Source organism: Dama dama, chromosome 18, assembly GCF_033118175.1.
Source record: "Dama dama isolate Ldn47 chromosome 18, ASM3311817v1, whole genome shotgun sequence".
NCBI lineage: Eukaryota > Metazoa > Chordata > Mammalia > Artiodactyla > Cervidae > Dama > Dama dama.
Genome location: NC_083698.1, coordinates 20680372 through 20685640, shown reverse-complemented (window position 1 = coordinate 20685640; position 5269 = coordinate 20680372). Strand labels below are relative to the sequence as shown.

The 5269-nt window shown below is 42.2% G+C and overlaps 1 non-coding gene across 1 annotated transcript; it reads right to left on the bottom strand.

The window, feature by feature from the left end:
* Positions 1-3249: 3249 nt before the first annotated feature.
* On the bottom strand, positions 3250-3371 carry LOC133073185 (small nucleolar RNA SNORA3/SNORA45 family). The gene has a single exon (XR_009696893.1). It is a non-coding gene; the product is annotated as a small nucleolar RNA SNORA3/SNORA45 family (small nucleolar RNA).
* Between the last annotated feature and the right edge of the window lie 1898 nt (positions 3372-5269).

The following is a 5269-nucleotide window of genomic DNA, read 5'->3' as shown; positions in this document are numbered from 1 at the left end:
TTTGGCAGTTAGGAGCTGATGATCTGAGCTGCAGTCAGCTACAGGTCTTTGTTTTCGCTGACTGTATACAGCTTCTCCATCTTCACCTGCAAAGAATGTAATCAATCTGATTTTGGTATTGGCCATCTGGTGATGTCCATGTATAGAGTTGTCTCTTGTGTTTTTGGAAGCGGGCGTTTGCTATGATCAGTGCGTTCTCTTGGCAAAACACTGTTGGCCTTTGCCCTGCTTCATCTGTACTCCAAGGCCAAACTTGCCTGTCACTCCAGGCATCTCTTGACTTCCTACTTTTGCATTCCAGTCCCCTATGATGAAAAGGGCATTTTGTTTTGGTGTTAGTTCTAGGACACCTTGTAGCTCTTTACAGAATCATTCAACTTCATCTTCTCTGTCATTAGTGATTGGAGCATAGTCCTGGATTATTCTGATATGGTTTGCCTTGGAGACAAACAGAGATCATTCTGTCAGTTTTGAGGCTTGCAATCATGTACTGCATTTCTGACCCTTTTGTTGGCTGTGAGGGCTACTCCATTCCTTCTAAGCGATTCTTACCCACAATAGATACAATGGTCATCTGAATTAAATTCACTGATTCCCAAACACTTTAGTTCACTGATTTCTAAAATGTTGATGTTCCCTCTTGCCATCTCCTGTTTGACCATATCCAATTTACCTTGATTCATGGACCTAACATTCCAGGTTTCTATGCAATAAAGTTCTTTATAGCATTGGATTTTACTTTCACCACCAGATACACCCACACCTGGATGTTGTTTCCACTTCAGCTCAGCCTCTTCATTCTTTCTGTAACTATTTCTCAGCTTTTCCCCAGTAGTATATTGGACATCCACCAACATGAGGGCTCATCTTTCAATGTCATATCTTTTTTACTTCTTCATACTGTTCATGGGTTTCTCAATACAAGAATGCTGAAGTGATTTGCCATTCCTTCTCCAGTGGATCTCATTTTGTCAGGCCCTAACTAGCAGGGACATGCCCTTCAACTGCTCCATGTGGCTGCATGACATGCTTGGAGCCCTAATTGTCCCACTGCTGGTCCTTGTTGAATGTGTTAACCATCACAAGTCATAGGGTGGCAGTCAACATGCAGCCTGGGGTTGAGGCAAAGGCCCTGCTGGGAAGGGGGTCTGAGGAAGGCTGAACCAATGTTGTAGGATGCCCAGGAGTGAAAGGCACCTAGACTCTCTGCTGGTTCTGGTCGCCTTGGGGCCATTCCACTGCCATTGCCAAGCTTCGGCGCCAGCCTTTCCTCTCTGACTCTGCACTGGGAATTGGGGGTGCTGGTCACTACACTGCTCCCGCCTCCATCTTCATTGTGATTTCTGCAAGGCCACTTCCCAGGCCACCAATGCCTCTTCAGGTTGCTGCTGCCATATTATTCCCTTGGAGCCCAAGAAAATAAGCTGTTAACTACTCTTAATTCTCTAGCCGCATCTCTCATCACCCAGGCTCTGAATTATTGGGTCAAACTGTGACAGCTTACAGTGGCTTGAATGTGTTGTTATTTTCTTTAATCGTCTCCAGGCATTTGCATGTTTTATAACCACTACTTGCAGATCCACGTTTTAGCCCAATTATTTGCTGTTTGAAGGTCATTTTATATGGATAAACTTTTCTAATCCCCTCCTATTGTTGTTGTTGTTCAGTCGCTCAGTCGTGACCAACTCTTTGTGACCCCATGGGCTGCAGCACTCTAGGCTTCCCTGTCCTTCACCATCTCCCAGAATTTGCTCAAACTCACATCCATTGAGTCATTGATGCCATACAACCATCTCATCCTCTGTTGTCCCCTTTTCCTCCTGCCTACAATCTTTCCCAGTAATGGGGTCTTTCCATGAGTTGGCTCTTCGCATCAGGTGGCCAAAGTATTGCAGCTTCAGCCTCAGCATCAGTCCTTCCAAAGAATATTCAGTGTTAATTTAATTTAGAATTGTCTGGTTTGATCTCCTTGCTGTCCAAGGGACTCTCAAGTGTCTTCTCCAACACCACAGTTCAAAAGCATCAATTCTTCAGTGTTCAGATTCTTTAAGGTCCAACTCTCACCTCTATACATTTTCCTACTGGAAAAGCCATAGCTTCGACTAGATGGACTTTTGTCATCAAAGTAATGTCTCTGCTTTTTAATATGCTGTCTACGTTGGTCATAGCTTTTCTTCCAAGGAGAAAGTATCTTTTAATTTCATGGCTGCAGTCACCATTTGCAGTAATTTTGGAGCACCCCCAAATAAAGTCTGTCACTATTTCCATTGTTTCTCCATCTATTTGCCATGAAGTGATAAGACTGAATGCCATGGTCTTCAGTTTTTGCTTTTTCACCCTCCTCTTTCACCTTCATCAAGAGGCTCCTCCTGTCAAATCCCCTCCTATGGAGAACTGCATTACATGTTTCTACCACTGGATATGAGCCATAGTATAGTTTTGCAGTTTATTTTGAAATTCCTTTGTCACTTGACTGTTTTTCCCAGCGGACTAAAAATCCTTTAAGGGCAGGAGCTATATATGCCTTATTAGTCATATAGTTGTATTTCTAGCCCCTGTGAGAGTGACTGCTACTTATTGTCTCCCCAAATAAAGTTTATTGAGTGAGTGAAAGCTCTTGTTACCCATGTTACAAATGACTGTCATAGCTACAGAGAAGTTGTAGCTTCGAGTTCAATCAGTGACTTACTATGAATGTGGCTATAGGCAAGTATTATATTATATATATTATTTATTTTTGGTTTAACATCCTTTGTGTGGTAAGTCGCTTTAGTCAAGTCCGACTCTCTGTGACTGTATGAACCGTGGCCCGCCAGGCTCCTCTGTCCATGGGATTCTCCAGGCAAGAATACTGGAGTGGGGTGCTATGCCCTCCTCCAGGGGATTTTCCCAACCCAGGGGTCAAACCCCAGTTTCTTACATCTCCTGCATTGGCAGGTGGGTTCTTTACCACTAGCACCACCTGAGAAGCTCTAAAAGCCTTAAAGGCTTTTAATTGTATTTTGGATAACTCAGTTCTTTCCTTTTAAGAGAAGCACTTGTTAAAACTTAATGAATTTTCAGTCTACCAGGACTCAAGCCCTTCCCACACCCTTAATCTTCTCCTCAGCTCTTCTGCTGAAGAAGTTGGCCTTCAGGATGACAAGCTGCTTTGGAATCTTGAACACTGGAGTGGGTTGCTATTTCCTACTCCACCTTTCCTTAGAAATTTGAAGTAACCCAGTCCGCTACACCTTGGAGCCAGGGAAGGCATGTTTCTGACCTGGGCACTTCTGGGGGCTGATTGTCCTCACCAGGGCATCAAGACCAGCAGATTCTCTGTGGGGACTCTAGTACACCAGGACAAGAGCTGTCAGGATGTGACTCTAGCGTTGGGTGTGTGGATGCGTGCTCAGTCACTTCAGTCATGTCCAACTTTTGGCAACCCCATGAACTGCAGCCCAGCATGCTCCTCTGTCCATGGGATTCTCCAGACAGGAATACTGGAGTGGGTTGCCATGCCCTCCTCCAGGGGATCTTCTTGACCCGGAGATCAAATCCATATCTCTGGTGTCTCCTGTAATGGCAGGCAGGTTCTTGACCACTAGCTTGGGAAGTCCTAGTCTTGGGTAGGCAAGTATTTTAGCTTTCTTGTCAGACTATTAAATTTCTCTGCATATTTTTGGAACAAAATCAATCAGAATGGTCCTGCTAAAGAGGGCTGTGTTCCTTTATCTTCAGGAGTTTATTGGCATCAAATGAGATAGGTTTTTTTTTTTTTTTTTAAGAACCTACATAACATCAGCTCAATAATGACAGATTGATTAGGTTTCATCTCTGAAGGGAGTTGATAGCCTAACACGAGGGCAGGAATTATTACCTTCAGGTGGTCATTAATCCCCATGAAATATCTGTCCCTACAGTAATTGCTCTTATAAATTGAAAAGTGGAAATATATTTATGCAAGGCTGAAGATTTCTGTTTTCTGCCATTTCAGTTGTATGTGTAAGACATTTCTAGAGACTTAATGTTCTGTACTTAGGCTTCTCAGATTGCTTAATATAGGTTTCCACACTCAGCTTATGTGGTGGATAAGATTTCCTACTTCATCACTTCTAACCCTATGATCAAAGCAACAATCAAAATCCATTTCATGTGAATGCTATTCTGAAGGACATTTGTACATTTTCCGGGAGCCAATCTTCCTTATTACAGCATGGTTCAGTTTAAATTTCTGGTTGCCTGTTTGTAAATCATGGTTGGTTTGTTTGCTTGTTTTTTACGATTCTTTTTTCTTCAGAAGACAAAGTTATATACTGACAGCAAAAAAACCTCATATTCCAAACTAAGCATCTACTTGCAAGTTTGAAGAGTGGTTTGTTTTAAAATTACTACCTTTACTTGCTATGAAGGCTAATGTGATTTATTTATATAAGTATACCTATATGTATATATATGGAATTGAACAGGTACATGTTTAAAAGACTGTCTCATAATTGATGACTTAAATTATCAGAGTTTCTATAGAGTTGTTATCAGGTTTGCTTTCTCATGTAATGGAAGATAACTGAAGGTCATATGTTTTATTTTTTAGCCAATTAGATTCTTATATCTGATCCCACTTGTGATCCGTAGCAAACTCTGGTGACATAGGTGGCCATGTGATGTGGTGTATGAGAGAAAACTCACTCTGGCTGAGTGATTGGATAATTAGCTTGGTCACGTTTGAGGTAAGCTCTAAACAACTCAGCCAACATTCTTTGATCATGGAATGTGAGGAATGTGATGACCTGTGGAAAAAACAGTCTATCTTTGGAAGTGGCCTCCACTTGGCAGGAAAGCGCATTTCCTACAGGTATCTTTCTCAACCTTTATACTTGAGTAGACGTGTGAATCGAGTTAGTGACTCTGGTATGCAATTGATTATTGTCACTTAGGAAATGAACATAAACCAAGTTGATCCACCTTTATTTCATATCTGATAGACTTTTTAAAATTGGCATATTGTTTTACAATATTGGGTTATATATTATATATATTCCCTCCCTCTTGGACCTCCTTCCCAACACCACCCCCCTTCCCACCCATCTAGGTCACCACAGAGCACCAAACAGCTCCCTGGGCTGTATGGCAGCTTCCCATTAGTTATCGTTTTTACACACGGTAGTAGATATATGCCAACCTGAATCTCCCAGGTCATCCCACCCTCCCCCTCCCCCATTATGTCCACATGTCCCTTCTATGTCTGTGTCTCTGTTTCTGCTTTGCAAATAAGTTCACTTATAACTTT